Raw genomic sequence first — 17106 nt, 5'->3', positions numbered from 1 at the left:
AGTTGGCCCAATATATTGCATCACTGTATAATGTACTGGATTGTAAATCATGACTAAAATCAAGAATGGCCAAGATATCCTTAGTTATGATAATTAACACTTTGTTTTATGAATACTTCCACCACTTCCTGTAAAGTATAATTCAATATGAGTAAAGATAGCAGAATCTGACTTACTGTTACTCAAACTTGACAGCCAATAGACAACTGAATACTAAAGGGAAAGAGTGTGGGGGTCAGATGACCCCAGTTAAGTGCTTGTCTAGTCTCCTCTTAAAGACCTCCAAGGTAGGGGAGAGTACCACTTCCCTTGGAAGCCCATTCTAGATTTTGGCAACCTTCACTGTAAAGAAATTTTTCCTAATGTCTAATCAAATCTGCTTTCCATCAGTTTATGGCCATTGTTCCTAGTAACCCTGAGGAGCGCCCTGGTAACCAGTATACCCTATTCCTTGCTGGCCCCCTCTGATGAATTTGTAGACAGCCACAAGTTCCCCTCTCAGCCTTCTTTTGCAAAGGCTGAAGAGATCCAGTTCCCTCAATCTCTCTTCATAGGATCTTACCTGTAGGCTTATAACCATAATTTGTCATACATTTTGATAGAAAGCACTGTGAAATAGGGGCAACTTTTTCTTCTGCGTTTATAAATTTAGCACAAAGCAACCTGAGATGTTAGGTTGATGAGAGTGGCTAAAAGCAACTTCCATAATAAAATAATAAAGAGGATATAGTAAAAAGTTACTGTTCACAGCAGCTACTTTAGCATAATCAGCTTAATAAACTTGTATTTGTTTTGTTTTAGTAATTATTATACCTGGCAAAAAAGGCAGCCTATTCTTTTGTGTTATAATTTTTTCAAATGAACAAACTGATGTCAAAAATATTTGTAAAAATAAACATTTTCCCCCAGGAAATGGTGGAGTTAGTCATTTAAAAGGAAGAGGGTAAGACTATGGGAGGAAAAAAAGATCAGCTATAAGAAAAAAACAAGAAAAAATCATCTGTAATGACTGCTTGTCATGATTCTGCAGGGCTTCATTTTGTCAGCTATGCTGGAAAGAATATTAAGGTTCAAACAGCTGTTCTCATAATTTTTCCTCTTTAATATCAAAGAATCTGTTCTCATAAACTCTTTTCATGTTAGAATACCCAAAACTATTCCCACTAGCCATCTCTTTAGGGGAATAGTTAATATAATTGTTCAGAACAAGATTTAGATGTGCACATCAAACTATTTACCATTAATGGATTTCTTGTTATGGTTTAAGAAATGGATATTCTAATATAAAAATAAAACACAAAAAGCCATTAAAACTTCAAAATTAGTAATAAAGTGACTTATTTTCCATATTTTTTCCACTTTATTTCCAAATAACTAACTTCCTTCCACCTTATGATGCTTCTTGGTAGATAAGAATACCAGAAGAGGGCAGCTCCCAGAGTATAGTTTCATAGTTTGTAGGGTCTGAAGGGACCTGAGCAGATCATCAAGTCCGACCCCCTGCCATGGCAGAAAAGAGTACTCATCTATCCTCCTCTTAAAGACCCCCAGGGTAGGAGCCAGCACCACTTCTCTTGGAAGTTGGTTCCAGATCCTAGCCACCCTGACTGTGAAGTAGCACCTCCTGATATCTAACCTAAACCTACCCTCTGCCAGCTTGTGACCGTTATTTCTGGTCACTCCTGGTAGTGCTTGGGGGAACAGGGACTCCCCCAATGCCTGCTGATCCCCCCTGACTAGTTTGTAACAGATCACTAGATCCCCTCCGCAGCCTTCCCTTGTGGAGGCTGAACAGGTTCAGGTCCCTGAGCCTCTCCTCATAGGGCCTGCCCTGCTGCCCCTGATCACGCAAGCACTGGTCATGGTCACTGCAGTCCACTGCACTGTTTCCAACACTGGCAAATATCACTTGTCTCAGAGGAAGGTGCAAGAAAGTGTGTGACAGGTGAACATTGGCTCACCATATATACTTTCCATTCTCCTTGAGCTTAGGGATGGATTGTGCCATGTAGCACCCAGGATTGTCACTCTTGAAGATGCAAGATCCCATAAAGTACATAGTTTTTAAAAGATTCTTTGTATGTGAAATCCTGCCCTTTCTGAACTCAATGGCAAAACACCCATTGACTTAAATAGGGCCAAATTTAACATGCCTAGTTCTCTTCACTTTTCCTCATATGTCATGCCTTCCATACACTTTATCATTTTGGTCATTGACTTCTGGACCCTCTCTAATTTTTCCACAGCTCCAATATAACCTTCTTGCAGGTAAAATGACTTCATCAGGCATCCTGAGATAAAGAAGCCTTCTTCTGCTGTTTCTTTACCCTCTGTCTCTATAATGCTGTCCAGTAATGGAACATATTGATGTTGGCTACTAAATATGACAAAAGTAGCTATCATTAAAGGCATGCCCAAGTTAACTGCAATCACTATCCTGCGTTGCCACTACTATCCTACTAAAAATGGTCCCAAAAATAAAGGGAAAATTCCCCTCCCCTTTATACTGGCTTAAGTGAAAACAAAATTACCCGCTCCCCCTATCTTTTTAACAGCTGCTATGGTGCTTACTAAAGAGCTTGCAGCAGGTGGTACCATCTCTAGCTGCAAAATTCCAGCCTAAACAATTCTACTTCCCAGCTGTAAACAAGTTTTGAAAATATGATGGTGACTCAGCCTGTTCAGCTGAACTATTATTATCATCATCATTATTATTATTATTAATCATTAGTATTAGAGGAAATAGGCACTGCTCCTCCTTTCCACTGATCAGCAACTATGAGCAATGCCTCTTCTAGTCTGGCAGATGACTAATTAACTGATAAAACATAGGTAATAGTGGGTGCATCTATATGTGCTATTAGCATGAAGCAATAAACTCCAGCGCAATTTGCACCAGAGTTTATTGCTCCTAGACAAGCTGTTTGAACATGTGCCCGGGACTGCAGCACATTGAGCTGGAATGGAGCATCCCCAGCTGGCAGGGGGCCCCAGGGGTCAGCCTGTGAGCCCATGGTTGCTATGACTTGGCTCAATGTGCTCTGGAGGGACTGGCTGGGGCATGAGGGTGCTACAGTGTGGGGCTAGCCAGCAGGTATCCCCGCACTGTAGCACCCTTGTGCCCCAGCCAGCCCTGGTCAACATCTATGCATATGTTCTGGTGGAGTAAATAACTCCACTATAGGATAGTATTTGTGTTGGGCAGTACTATCCTACAGTGGAGGTAATTAATTTACTCCAGCCTAACAGCCCTGCACATGTAGATCCTGATGCTTTACTGTGGAGCTAATTAGGTAACCTCACAGTTAGTGTCTCATGTACATGCTCCCACCAGGTACAGTTCTGGTCCCTTGTGTTCAAGAATGATAAATTCAAGCTGGAACATATACAAAGAAGGGCTGCTAAGATACAGGGGAATGGAAAGTGATAGATATGAAAGGAGACTAAAACAGCTTTACTTATTTAGCCTGACAGGTATAAACCGTATCAGCTGGAAATAAGAGGAAGGTTTCTAACCATCATAGCAGCAAGATTTTGGAACAGTCATCCAACAGAACTAGAAGAGGCAAAAAAACCCCAAACAAAAAGACCGAACCCCCCGCCCCACATACACACACCAACCCCACCCCCAGCTAAACCAAAGACAAACCAAAAAAAACCTAACTGATTTTAGAATGGTGCTTGAAAATTTCTCAAAGGTATTACATGGTATGGGGGTCTGAAGTAGCAAGGGACTGGATCCAGTGACTCAGGAGATCCCTTCTAGTCCAAAATTTCCACCTGCCAAATGTGCAATGTGCACTGCTACCTTTTGCCTGTCTCAGGATGGACTGAGGAAAGATGGGATCATCACAAAGAACTGGCAACACCAAGTTAACAATAAGAATCATAGGATCGTAGAAAATTAGTGTTGGAAAGGACCTCAGGATGTCATCTAGTCCAACCTACTGCTCAAAGCAGGACCATCTTCAACTAGATCATCCCAGCCAAAGCTTTGTCCAGCTGGGTCCTAAAAACCTCCAAGGATGGTGATTCCACAACCTCTCTGGGTAACATGTTCCCATTGGTGATGTATAGGGGGTGCACGCAGGTGCATGTGCACCCTGTGAGATTGGCAGTGCACTCTCTGAAAGAAGTGCCGCTGATGCTACCAGCAGTGCCTGCGGGTGGTTGCTGCTTGCCTCTCCCTCCCTCTCACTGCCAACACTGCCAGTGGCATCTGTGGGTGGTCACTGACCACCATTGGCTGCCGCCACCGGCAACATCTGGGGGTGGTCACTGACCATCGGTTGGCACTTGCCATCCCCTCCCACTGCCAACACTGCCATAGCCACCTGCGGGAGCTCCCCGCTTAGCCCGCCTCCGCCGCTGAAACTGCTGTGGCTGCCTGCAGGAGCTCCCATTCACTGTCGCCACACCCCTGCCACCGCCACTGCTGCCTGCAGGTGGTCGCTGTGCCCCCCCACCAGCCTCTGGGGGAACGCATCGCTCATGCCTGTTCAAGTGTTTTACTACCCTCCTAGTGAGAAAATTCTTCCTAATATCAAACCTAAACTTCCCTTGCTGCAACTTGAGACCATTGCTCCTTGTTCTGTCATCTGCCAATCTGCCACCATTGAGAACAGTCCAGCTCCATCCTCTTTCAAACCACACTTTGGGTAGTTAAGGGCTGCTATTAATTCCCCTCTCAGTCTTCTCTTCTCCAAACTAAATAAGCCCAGTTCCCTCAGCCTCTCCTCATAAGTCATGTGCCCCAGCCCCCTCAACATTTGTATACCATACTTTTATAGTCTGTTCTCTCATATTCCCCTTCTTCCCCATCCCCCATGATATAGTAGGTGATGCCAAATGCTGATGTTTAAAACTAAGACACACTGAGATACAGCTTGGAGAATCTTTCTATATATAAATCAAAAAACCTTTTATTTGTAAATATTAGGGCCCAAGTCCTTAACTGGTGAGAATCAGCACCACTTCACTGAGGTTCCAGAAGGGGCTTAAAGCATTAGAAACCAGTTCCTTTCTCTATAATCATCATTTCCAATCAAATGCCAAGAGAAACTCTAAGTCTGTAATAACAGCTATGTATTATTGATATAAAAAGGTGTAAAAGTATGCACCTGAGCCCTTACAGAAAGCATAAAAAGAAAGATCCATGTCCAAATTGTTTATTGTGTAATCTAATGCAAACAAAATATGATCCTTAGGAATCCTTACTGAAATGTGTAGTTCCTGAGCCTGTAATTCAGAACATGTTTGCTAAATATCATTCCGTCCGTTTTTCTAACTTGCTGAATATTAGACCTACAAGAACAAAAGATATGCAAGTGTAGGCAATAAATAAACCAATCTAAAAATACTAACCAAAGACAATAGCAGTGTCAACCTGACATAGCTTTGGAAGGTTTTATAATTCATCTTGTTATTTTGAAAAAAAACTTTGTGCAGCTGTGCACTTAGTTTGGAGTCTAGGTAAATGTGTTGTTTTTATACCTCAAAATTTTCCATCCTTGGTTTGAAGAAAGCCTTGCTCCCCATTTTGTGAAACATTGCTATAGAGTCCCCATGCTGAAAAGTGGGTGCTTAAAGACACACAGATGTTTCTGCTTTTGCTACGTTCCCCCTCTTTCTGCTGATACCTGACATGCCCACCCAGGGGCCATCTTTGTAAAATATACAAATAGATTTCTTCTTTTCTTTGGCTTTTGGCTTCTTTACCATAACTTTTCCCTGTAGGCCATGTAGGATACCATGTCCATTATCAGGACTATAATAGCTGCTATGGCAATAAAAGCATACTAAGACACTGTACACTTTCAAGTATAAAGAAAAAAGGAGGCTCAGGAATGAAAATGCTCTGATTATTTCATAACTCACAGGACTGACCAAATTCTTAGCTATAAAAATGGCACAGCTGCATTATTTTCTCTTTAACACTAGATCAGTGAACTAGATCTAGCAAGAAGTGCTAGAGTTTCATAAGATTCTTAAAAGAAATTGTGTACTACTAAAATTGCTGCCTGCTCTGGCACTACATTCAGTAAAAATGCAATGAAATTCTCGAAGTACCTATTTTCTAAATTCCAGTGCAGAAATTTAGTTTGATCATTAGAGGCAGGGCATGAAGAGCCATCTTCATATTTACATGTATGAGAGACAATGCATGCATAAATAATACACTATGGAGGTATATTTTATCTCTGGTGGACTGCAAGCAATGAGCAAAGGATATGGACCATGCACTTGCCTATTCTTTACTTAAAGTCTTATAGGCTAATTCTGGCCTTCATCCTTGCATACAGATGCCACACTGGAGTTGCAGAGTCCACAGGAAAATTGCTGCAGTAATTCAGGACCACTGCCAGCAGCCTTGCACACTCACCACTCCAGCAGATGCTGGCACAGATCCAGTCTGATGAGGATTCTGCACTGCTCAGTTTCCCACTGCCAGCCTTGGTAGGGACTGAACAAAGCTGGTGGCAGCTTCTGCCCTGTGGCGGTTTAGAATCCAGAGGATACATTCATCCTGCTGGGCTGGACTTTCATTGCTGTGTTTCTCAGGAATAGCACACTGAGTCCCTTCACATATTAGCAAAAAATACCCTGGGATGCAACAAATGCTCTTATCAGAATAATGTTACATGTTATTTAGGACTAAATCATGCCCGGCAAGTACATGTTGGCACTGACCCACAAGAAGCTCTGGCAGTAGCGTGACTCAAGCCAGATGGTGCGGAGAGTGTGGGGACTAGTGTCTTGGCTTCCCTTAGCCCCTGATGGTGTGGCTTGTGGCATATGCTCAGAAGGAAAGGATGGGGAGTGCAGAGTGTGTGACTGGTACTTATGCAGAAGCTTCATGCAACCCTTCATAGATAGGGCAAGTTTGGTTCCTGATTTAAAAACCTGTAGGGACAGGAGTGTTTCAGAAAAAAAAAATACAGATATGGATTGCTCATTGGCATTTTGTTCTGAAAATTTCTAGATTTGTGGATGTTCTTATATATAGTTCTGCAAACTGAGTTTGGTTTTGTGTTTGTCTCTTTTTACAAGGTGCATATATATGGAAGAAGGAAGAGAGAGCAAGTGAGTGAGACCTTGGCTCTTATATTATTAAAGCAATTAAAGTGTTTTCTCTTCAGTGTCAACCACCATACTTGCATTTTTCTAAAGCTCTGGCTGATGTTTGCATTTTTTACTCTTTAATCTTTAATTCTCTTGGCAGCCTAAAAAAGGGCACAGATTACTTTAAGGGAGATGGAGGGGCATTATTTTAGTTACAAGTCATCAAGGAAAACTTGCAAGATGTAAATACTGTATAATTCTGTAGTCTACCAATTGAAAAACAAATTCACTCCTGGGTTTGCAAAATCAGAAACTGTAGCCAGAACACAAGTTGCCGGGTTTCATCAAAACCAAACCTGCCTTTGCTGCTTGGTGATCTAGTAGATAGTTTCTTGATTACTTCCTCTTTATTAATTACTATAACAATCTCTTAAGTTTGATTTCACAAAAGAACTATGTTGAGGAAAGTGCTGAAAACTGGCAAAACCGCATTAATGCCAATGAAGGTAATCTCTACTGAGCTGCATCTGGTGCAGTCATTTACACCTATGTGAAGTACTGGCAGAGGGGTATCCAATGCTGCCCAGACCTGTTTAGCATTCTGCATAGGTACCTAAGGAGTGAGGCAATACATGCTCAGATTTTGCTCTACCAGTCTCACTGAGAAACTGATTTTATCTCTGCATTCACCTTCACATGGAACCACTTAGTGCAAATGTACTAGTTCTAAAAGTTTAATATTCTACCCTTTGGATACTGAACTCATTTGCCAGTGTAAGCAAGGACTACATTTGCCTGTAATTCAAACTGTGCTGAATAATCAGATATGGCAGCAGCATGGGAAAACAAATAGCTCTGTTTTATCCCGAGAACATGGGCAGCACGGACTGTGCTTATCAATCTTCTTCATAGTTCTAAAAACCAGACCTCTTCAAAGTTCCCTCTTTTCTGACAAGAAGTCCAGATCTCTTAATTAGTCTCATCATTTAAAATTTCGAAGACCAGGTAATGTTACAGTCGTCCTTACCCCGTCTTTTCCAAGTCATCAAATATCCTTCCTAATGGATCATCAGAACTCATCAGAACTGCTGGTTATGGTATTCCAGATAGGGTCAAATTAGCGCTTCTCACAGTAACACTATCACCTCTTTTGTATTTTCTCCCTTTATTAATAAACCAGTCTTATGTCTTTTCCAGAAGAGCTATGCATACGGTTGTTGTTAAGCTAAGGGAAGATGTATGTTGAGACTGTTGTGGAAGAGATAGCTCCCACCATCAAGATATAAAGGTTTTTAATAAAATTAAAGAATGGGGAATAAAGGCATGAGCTCAGTAAAATGAAATATTCTTCCTTTCATGAATTTTCCCATTTGAGCTACCCTTTGTGTGAAAACATGAGACCTCCTGTGAAAAAGTCTTACCTTTTTAAGCAGATGGTAGAGGGTCAAGGCTGCTGTGTCCAGTTGTTAAAGAACCAGGAAGGCTCTCTGGCTCCTGTACAAAAATATCAACAAATATATTAAATTCTGGCTCAGTTTGAATTTAGTGTAAATGCATCATAACAGCTCTGACCGGGCCTCGTTATTATTTTTTTTTAATCTGGTCAATCGGGGCATAGTAGCTCAGATCCTTTGCTCTGCCCACCTCCTTTGAATGTAGACATCAGGGAGCCAACAAGGAGCAGTCTTCACGCTGGTCCTGGTACAGAAGCCTGGAAGCTGTCTGGAGCCAAGCCAGCTGATACCAAAAGCCTTTTGTCAGATGGGGACAGGTAAGGGGCAGCTTCCCAATGCTCTGGACCACACCTCAGCTGGGGTAAAACTCTAAAACTTCATTGATTGCAATGGGGTGGCATCAGTTCACAGCAGCTGAAGATATGGCTCTAGAGCTCTATTTAAAATCCTTTCTTCAAACTATTCCTTCCTCACTCGTAAAATTGTAGCCATTAACAAGCTTAAGATGAATAGGTTATGATAATATCTGTAGTACTCCCCGAACACCCTTTTACTTATTTGAAGAAATGCTTTGGCTCCATGATAATTAGCGGGTTTAAAGGACCACAAGTGCATCTTTATCATAGATACCCTTCCCTTATTCTCTTAGCTATATCTTTGAGTAAAGGACAGAAAGGAGATTTTTAAAAGTACAACAGGTAGCTGGGAACCAAAGTTCTCGCTGCTCACCAGTGGCATTAGCTACTGAACTGCCATAGGTACATTTGAACACCTACTTCATACATTATGGGTAAAGGTGTCCATACCTATAGTTCCCAGCACTGCCCATTATTAATCCAGACTTCAACTGCTTAAGATATTGCCCAGTTTCAGCCTTTTACATTCAAATCTTCCAGGCCAGATGTCTATCATAGGTTATTCTTTGTTTCTTTTTTTAAGATTCAGCAAAAGATGTCAGACATTTCCAGGAATGAAAGTAGAGAGATATAAGGTGGTTGGACCATGTTAAAAATGATGAAAAAATAGAAATAAAATTATATGTGATCAGGTAATTAAGGACTATCAAAACAAATGCACCTGGAACTGAATGAAGGTTGCAAAGGTAACCGCAACTCAGGCATTTCCTAATTTTTGAGTGCTTGACTTAGCTTTATAATATACCTTTATTGTAGGCTTTGTGTGCATACGCACTCCATGTTATTGGCAACAGGCTGTGTTAATTACAGTTTTTCACCAATTTGTTTAATTTGTATTTAGCTTTGTTCTGAAACATATGACAGGTTTTGCTTCCTAAATATTACATCTTGAAGAGGAAGGTTTCATAAAATTCTGACAGTGAATTAATATCAAGTGACTGCTGCATTCTACAGCACAGACCCTCGGTAGAGCACACCATTCACCTCTGTGCAGTAATTAGTTACATTAAATGAGCTCTGTAGAAATGAGGCTCCAGCCTGCATTGATTTTACTCACCCGCAGGATGCAGAGGAATTTTAAAATAAACTAATTAAATTTGCTGTGGCTCAGCAGAACGATCAATGTGCTACAGACAGTGGAGCCTATTCAGCACTTCCAGCCCTGACAGGCATTCTGATGTGTTGCCTGTGCAAAATAATGCTATGTGGTCTGATCTGGGGGAGGGGAATCTATATCTATAGGGAAGGTTGTTTACAGTGGATAGAGATTTTAGACAAGGATATAAACAGAAGCATTGAAAAATCTGTAAAACGTACAGTGATTTGCTAGATGAATAAGCCAGCACTTTCATGCTTTCCAGTAATGCTGGGGTTGGACATGTGCTCTTTAACGTTCTTAAACTGTATAAAATGTGCCAAGCTATAACTTATGGCTAAAGCCAAGTGAGCAACAGGTTTTCTATGCCAGGAAAGTTTTAGAGGTTTCAGAAATGTTCCTTTTGTAAACTGGAATGAAACTAAGGCCCTTCAAAGATGTCTGCATAAGATGAGAGCCACCCCTACCAAGTAGCCAGTATCTAACAGCCCAGAAGTTAGGGCATCATCTGGAATGTGGAAAATAAAATTTAAGTTCAGAGTGTGAAATAAGCCAGAGAAAGGACTTGAACTTGATCTTACTGGGTGCATCTACACATGAAATTAATGCGATGCAATAACGTCTGGGGCATATTGCATGTTTACACACACGCCCAGGACCATGGTGTGCTGAGCCATGTTAAAGCAGCCCCAGCTGGCAGGGAGACTGGGGGGTCAGATTGCCTGCCTGAGGCTGCTCTGACTTTGCTCAGCATGTTTCAGGGGGGCTGGTTGGGGCACGAGGGTGTTTTAGTGTGAGGGCTAGCTGGCAGGCAGCACCTGCACTGAAGCACCCTTGTACTCTAGCCAGACCTGCCAGCATCTACTCATGCACTGTGCACTAAATAACACCGCCACAGGATAGTACTTTTATTTACTTATGGCAGAGTTAATTAGTTTACTATGGACTAATAGGACCGCATGTGTGGATGCTGAAACTATTGCAGAGCTTATTAGGCAGCTCCAAGGTAAAAAAAAGTTTTATGTAGATGTGCCCACTATGTCTTAAACTGGTCTTAAGAATTAGGTCCTGCTCTGCCACACACATACTTTCTTGTTTTGGTGAGAAAAACATTCTTAGCAGAAGATTCATTGTAACTTGCAAATTCCCACAAGAAGTCTTTGTTCACACTAAGCAGCATTTTCCAACCTAAATAGGGTTGCTGGAAAGTTCCTAAGAAGTAAGTTCCACCTACTCTTCCTTTAGAAGCTGTATTTCTTGCTTTTAAGCACAATGAAATAGAACCTCAAGAAATGCACCTTGTCGCAGTCATGATAATCTGAACTAGCTGGGGACTTGCTCTCCATAGTTCATAACATGCATCTGCTCACAACCTTGAAAACTTCTTTTAAATAGTATGAACACTTATCACTTGCAGAATAACATTACTTTAGTACTCAGAACAGGATTTATTTTCATGTAAGTTATTTCTGTATGTGTAAAAAGCATCAGGCTTTTTACCTGTGCTTATATGAGTCAGCCTGGCCTCATGAATAGAGCACTAGACTGGGACTCAGGGGGCACACCTCAAAACTGTTTGAGGAGCTGCAAACCACATGCGGCACACATGCAACCATTCACCATGCTGCATGTGGCACCAACATTTAATACCAGGAACTCCTGGTATAAAAAAAAAAACTGCTGCAAAAAAATGGGGCAATGCCCAGCTTCTTTTAGGCCTGTTTTTTTTCTAACCCCAGGATCTACTGTGGTCAAAAAATGCCCTTGAACTCTAAAGTAGCAGTGCAGGAAATGTCTGTATGTGCAGCATATGGCACCACAGATGGGTCTGCAGCACCACATATCAGCACTTGTCTGGACGTGCTCAGGATGTCTGAGTTCTCTTCCTGAGTCTGCTGGTGATACTGGGCAAGTAATTTGACCTCTCTATGCCTCAGCTTCCCTATGCATAACATAATGTTAAAGATACCTGTTTCCTTTGTAAAACATTTTGTGATCTATAACAGTTACTGTTACAATATGTAAATAAAAGGCCTGGTTCTTTCTCATTTATAGGAAGGCTATTTTACAGTGAGCCACTTGAAGCTGTCTGTATACTATCTAAGTGATGTAAAGGGGCCATCTTGCACTTGAAAATCAGGCTTAAAACTTCTTGGATTTTCTTTTCAACCTTTTTCATACTGATATAACACATTAAAATATGATCAATAGATTTCATAAAACTAACAACTTTTATATTTATTTCCTGTAATTTAAGCATGCATTCAATAAAAAGAGCCCCTGTCCTTTCCTGCAGATTTAGACAGAGACTGTGGTGCAGGAAAAAAAAAATCATTATAACTAGCTGGTATCCAAAAAATATGAAACCTTCAGAATCTGTCCACCATTTCCCTTTCTCGTCTTGGAAACACAGTGTGCTATCATTGCTCATGAAACTCTCTATTTGATTTAGACCCTTTTGTGGGCAAGCTATTCTAAGAAGATGGACCTTTTCACTCTTGCATAGCTGCAGTAACTTCACTAAGATGCTTTCCAGATTTTGAATTAAGACAGCAAACCTTTCTGATGAAGGGCCTTATCATTTCATATATTACGCCTGCAGAGTTTAAACAATACCAGTAACCAAAAAAAAAAATTTGATTGCCACCAATTATTTTTAAGTATTTTGCCCAACAATACCTTAAAAACATTAGCCTGCAAGGTTAAGTACCAACATTCAAAAAGTCTAAGTCTGAATTGATTAATTCTTTGCAGATTAGTCTAAAATGAACTGATAAGCAAGTGAATAGACATTCACTTTTGATTCTAGAAATGTAGCCACATGCCAGCAGTGGCTCAGTCCAGAAACTGGGGTGCCTTAGAGCATGCCTCCCTGCTCAGCTAGAGCAGACAGCTTGGGTCAAGGCTACCCTGCCGACCCTGTGAAGGTGCAAAGCATCAGGGGATGAGGGGGACTGAGAGTTAACTTGCATCTGGAGGGGAACTGGGACAGAAGTTCAATAAACTGATTTAACCTAAATCAGTTAAGTCTAATTCTATAGCCAACCAGGTTTATCTTAAACTGGTTTTGGCCATTTTGAAAGTGATTTATGTGTACTGAACTTCAGTTGTGTTAGAGATTTGAACCAGTTTAACCCATATGAGAGTCTGCATATGGCCCATATCTGTTAACATTGAAGCATTCCTTAAATCTTTTCCCTATAGTATTTTATTTCCCCCCTCCTTCTAACAGTAGCAGGGTTTAGGCCCAGATAAAAATCTTAATTTTCAAAGAGAATATAAGAACCTCTCTATACCTGAGGAACTGCACTATTTGCTTTTAGTTTTAGTTAGATTTTCAAATTACTCCAAAACAAAGGTAAAATCTATCTGAATTTCAAATGGTGCTGATTTGGAGAAAGAGTTTCAGGAAGAGATGGATATCTGGAAGGCAGATGATACTAGCATAAATTTTCAAGGTTCAGCTGAAGCCAATGAAGCTGCACAGATTAATAGCAGATGAGGATTTGGCCCTGAGATTTGGACAGGCTTGGAGCCAGACAGTTCTACTTTTGAACTAAAGATCAGTCCCAAGTGCAATCCAACCTGAGAAATAAACAGATCTACAATGAAACCATTGTCACACATTTGCACTATAAGTTTTATCAGTTATGAGGTGCACATAATTCAGTGCATTTTTGCTTTCTACCAACACTGTGAGCTCAGTTGTTAACACCATTGGGAAATACTGCCTATCCAGCTAATCTCAGCAAAGCTCTAACACCCAAAACAAACAGAACAACACTTGCCAACACAAATCTATTTATTGTAAAAGCTATTAAATTACTTCTGCATTATGAATGACTGGATTAACTCAAACACATTTTAATTCCCAACAGTTAAGTAGCACTACTTGTGCAATGAGAGGAAAAGGGTACAGCCTACAGAAATTTCCTTTACACTAAAATAATCCATGGCAAATTCATGGCACAAAAAGCACAAGTAAAGTCTACTGATTCATAAAAGACATGTTGGCATTGCTGCTACTAATCTGAATAAAAGGTAAAGAACATTGTGCCAGTCTTGGTTGCTACTATTAGGTTGCAACATGAAAGATTAAAAGTTCTCTAAGCATTGGAAGATCCTGGATGTCTGCGGCCTAAATTATACAGTACACTGTTCAATCATTTATGGAAATCAAGGTTAGCAGTGTCAGTAATGCTGGCTTCAGAGGGAATGGTTCTCATTGTCTTGGCAGGAAGTAACTTAGCTACATTAGTGGCACTGATGAGAGAGGAGAAAAGAATTAAAATGAAAAAAGACAAGGAAAAGGCAAAAGGTAAAAATATGAATACATCAATATTTTCACAGCTTGCTTAAACAGACCTATTAGAAGCCAAAGAGGCTTGTGTTCTGGGAAACACTAACTGTGTTAGACAGACAGATAACTGCTGAAGTAAATGAAAATATATAGTGTCTGACTTTTACTCATGGTAGCTCAAACAGTTTATCCAATTGTATAACTAGGATCAAAATAAATTGTTAAGATGAAAATTAGTGCTGAGGTGCTTGCAACATTTTGCAGAGTGCAGCAATATAGGCCTGTCATTAACATTCCCTCTTTTTAACTACAACTTGTTTCCTTTGTAGTCACTCGGTGAGGACAGATCTGGAAGCTGTTTTCTTGATGCTGTCAAAAGGAATTTTAATTCATTGTCTGAAAGATATACCACCTGCTATTTTATTTCTATAATTTATTATGTAATGAGTGCCTATAAATTCTTATGATTGCTTAAAAGGCCTGTTAAATGAATTGCTGGCATTTTTCTTCTTTGTTCATCAGCAAACAAGGAACATTTTGGTTCACTATAAGTTTTTTCTCTCTCTGTGGTCATAGACAAAGTAAAAGGATTCTTTGGTGTGATTATACTTACCCAATGCTAATATATGAGTTTGGTCCCTAAGGGTGTGTGCAGATGAAACAGGGGCCCTAAACAGAAGCACTGGGTTTTAAAAAACACCACTTCAATTTAGGGCTGATTAAACCCCTATGTTGTGCACACACCCCACTGATTTACCTACCTCTCTGGCAGGGAGGGGAGGGCAAGCTGCCAGCAGGCAGAGCAGTCCCTGGGCTGTGGGGGGAGGGGGTTTCCCGCCACAGCAGCAGCGGGCCCCCCCAGGCAACACCTGCTCACAGGCACCGGTCTTGGGCGGTTTCAGCAAAGCACCGGGCCCCACACAGCTCAGGCAGGCAGCCAGGCTCCAGGGGTAAAATAGGGGTGTGTGTGTGTGTCAGTCTCAACGCTTTTCTTGGTTGAGCCTGAATCCCTGGGCAGCTGCCAGGCTGCTTGCAGGGCTTCCTGCAGAGCCATGGAGCTGCACAAAGCCTGGTGCTTTGCTCCTCGGCTGTAGGGGCAGCAAACTAAAACTCCTCAAAGGAGTTTTAGTTTGCTGTGCCCCAAGTCATTTAAGGCGCGTTACACCGCTGACTTTCCTACAACAGCTGGAATTAAGGTGCAATATGCCACCAATGCGTGCAAACACTGACACCACTACAGCAGTGCAAAATCATTTAGCCCACTTTAAAGTGTCATGCACACACGCTTCTTGTTTCATCTATACATGGCCTAAGAAAAGGGCTTCATAAGACCCTCAAAACTAACTGAATATTATTGCACATGTGCAGATTGCAATTTTTGCCATTCTCCCTTAGAAGCTTTGACTTTCAGTTGTCAATGAAACTGGTAGTCTCTATATGAATATAGATTGAATGGGTGCATCTCATTAAGTGTGCATGTGTGGCTTGTGGTGCATGTAAAGTGTGCATGTGTGGCTTCCAGCCAGGCTCTGAGCAGCTGGCTCAGCACTGCTGCTGTCCCGGGAGGCCCCAGGACCCCACAGGTGCTTGCCCCAGCCTCCCCTATCTGACCCAGGTCACTCTGTCACACACTGGGGCACATTGCAGGGGCACATCCAGGGACAAAAAGCAGCAGCACATATTTGTGAGAAACGTGTGTCCCTGCACATGCGTGCTTTTAGATGCACCCACAGGCAGGAAGAGAAGATCCCATGGAAATTCCTCTTCACAACAGGAGTGGTCAAAACAAGCTGATTTCTTTAGTCCAAGGGAGCCCAGTAGACCTAAACACCCTTTTCTGTGAGGTGGCGATTACTTGAAACTATGGCTAGGAAGAGGCATTCAAATCCAGTGCTGGAACATGTGGCAAGAAGAGTGTACAAGCATTCTAGATCTCTAGGTGGAGAGCAATAAGTCACTTCCAAGGTGAGCTCTCCAACTCAGGGATGATAAATGAGCAATTGTCTCAAGTTGCAACAAGGGAAGCTTAGGTTAGATATTAGGAAGAACTGGTTCACTAGGAGGGTAGTAAAGTGCTGGAATACATTACCCAGTGAGACGGTAGAATCTCAATCCTTGGTGGGTTTTAAGACCCAGCTAGACAAAGCCATGGGTGAGATAATGTAGTTGGGGATGGTCCTGCTTTGAGCAGGGGGTTGGACTAGATGACTTCCGGAGGTCCCTTCCAACCCAATTTTCTATGATTATTTGATTTTATGATAGGGAACTGCACTTCTCCTTCCTTCCACCCCCATGGCAGACAAGCTGTCTCCAGCTTATGTCCAGATAGCATCATCTGGTGGTAGTTATGCTGCTTCTACCTTCTCCAGGTAACCTGGAGCTGTTCAGGGGGTTTATTCAATACTTGGACCCAGAGCTGTGTGTGAGGAGGCTACTAGAAGTTGGGGGGCATGCCCATAGACAAGTAGCCATGCCCAAACCCTCATTGGTCCCTAGCCCCCCACTCCTGCAACACCCCTGGGCCCTAGACCCACTGCTGCTGGACCCCTTGACACCTCAGGACCCACTGCCACTGCAGTTGCAGTCACCATCTCTGTGGTAGCCACAGCAGCTGCCTCCATGCTGAGGGCCTCAGGTAAGTTTCATACCCCTGGTCTAGGCTATCAACAGCACTCTCAGTATTCTTGTTCTTTATAAGGCCAAACTGTCCTTATCTCCACATCACCCACTTGAAAGTCTTTGCTTCCTCTTTTGGGTCCAGAAATCCTAACTCATGGC

The 17106-nt window shown here is 41.8% G+C and overlaps 1 protein-coding gene across 36 annotated transcripts in view; it reads right to left on the bottom strand.

Annotated features, from left to right (window-relative positions):
• MAP2 (microtubule associated protein 2) overlaps window positions 1-17106 on the bottom strand; it is a 366938-nt gene that overhangs the window by 144923 nt on the left and 204909 nt on the right. For 35 of the 36 annotated variants that reach the window (XM_090044877.1, XM_090044879.1, XM_090044884.1 and 32 more), the window contains one exon: window positions 8484-8556. The gene's annotated coding sequence lies outside the window, so the exon portion shown is untranslated. Of the gene's footprint in view, window positions 1-8483; window positions 8559-17106 lie in introns of all 36 variants that reach the window. The other variant, XM_090044870.1, reaches the window with a different exon arrangement.

Source organism: Crocodylus siamensis, chromosome 4 (assembly GCF_052110815.1).
Source record: "Crocodylus siamensis isolate JL-2025a chromosome 4, ASM5211081v1, whole genome shotgun sequence".
Taxonomy (NCBI): domain Eukaryota; kingdom Metazoa; phylum Chordata; order Crocodylia; family Crocodylidae; genus Crocodylus; species Crocodylus siamensis.
Note: the sequence above shows the minus strand (reverse complement) of the source record. Positions and strands in the feature narration are given on the sequence as shown.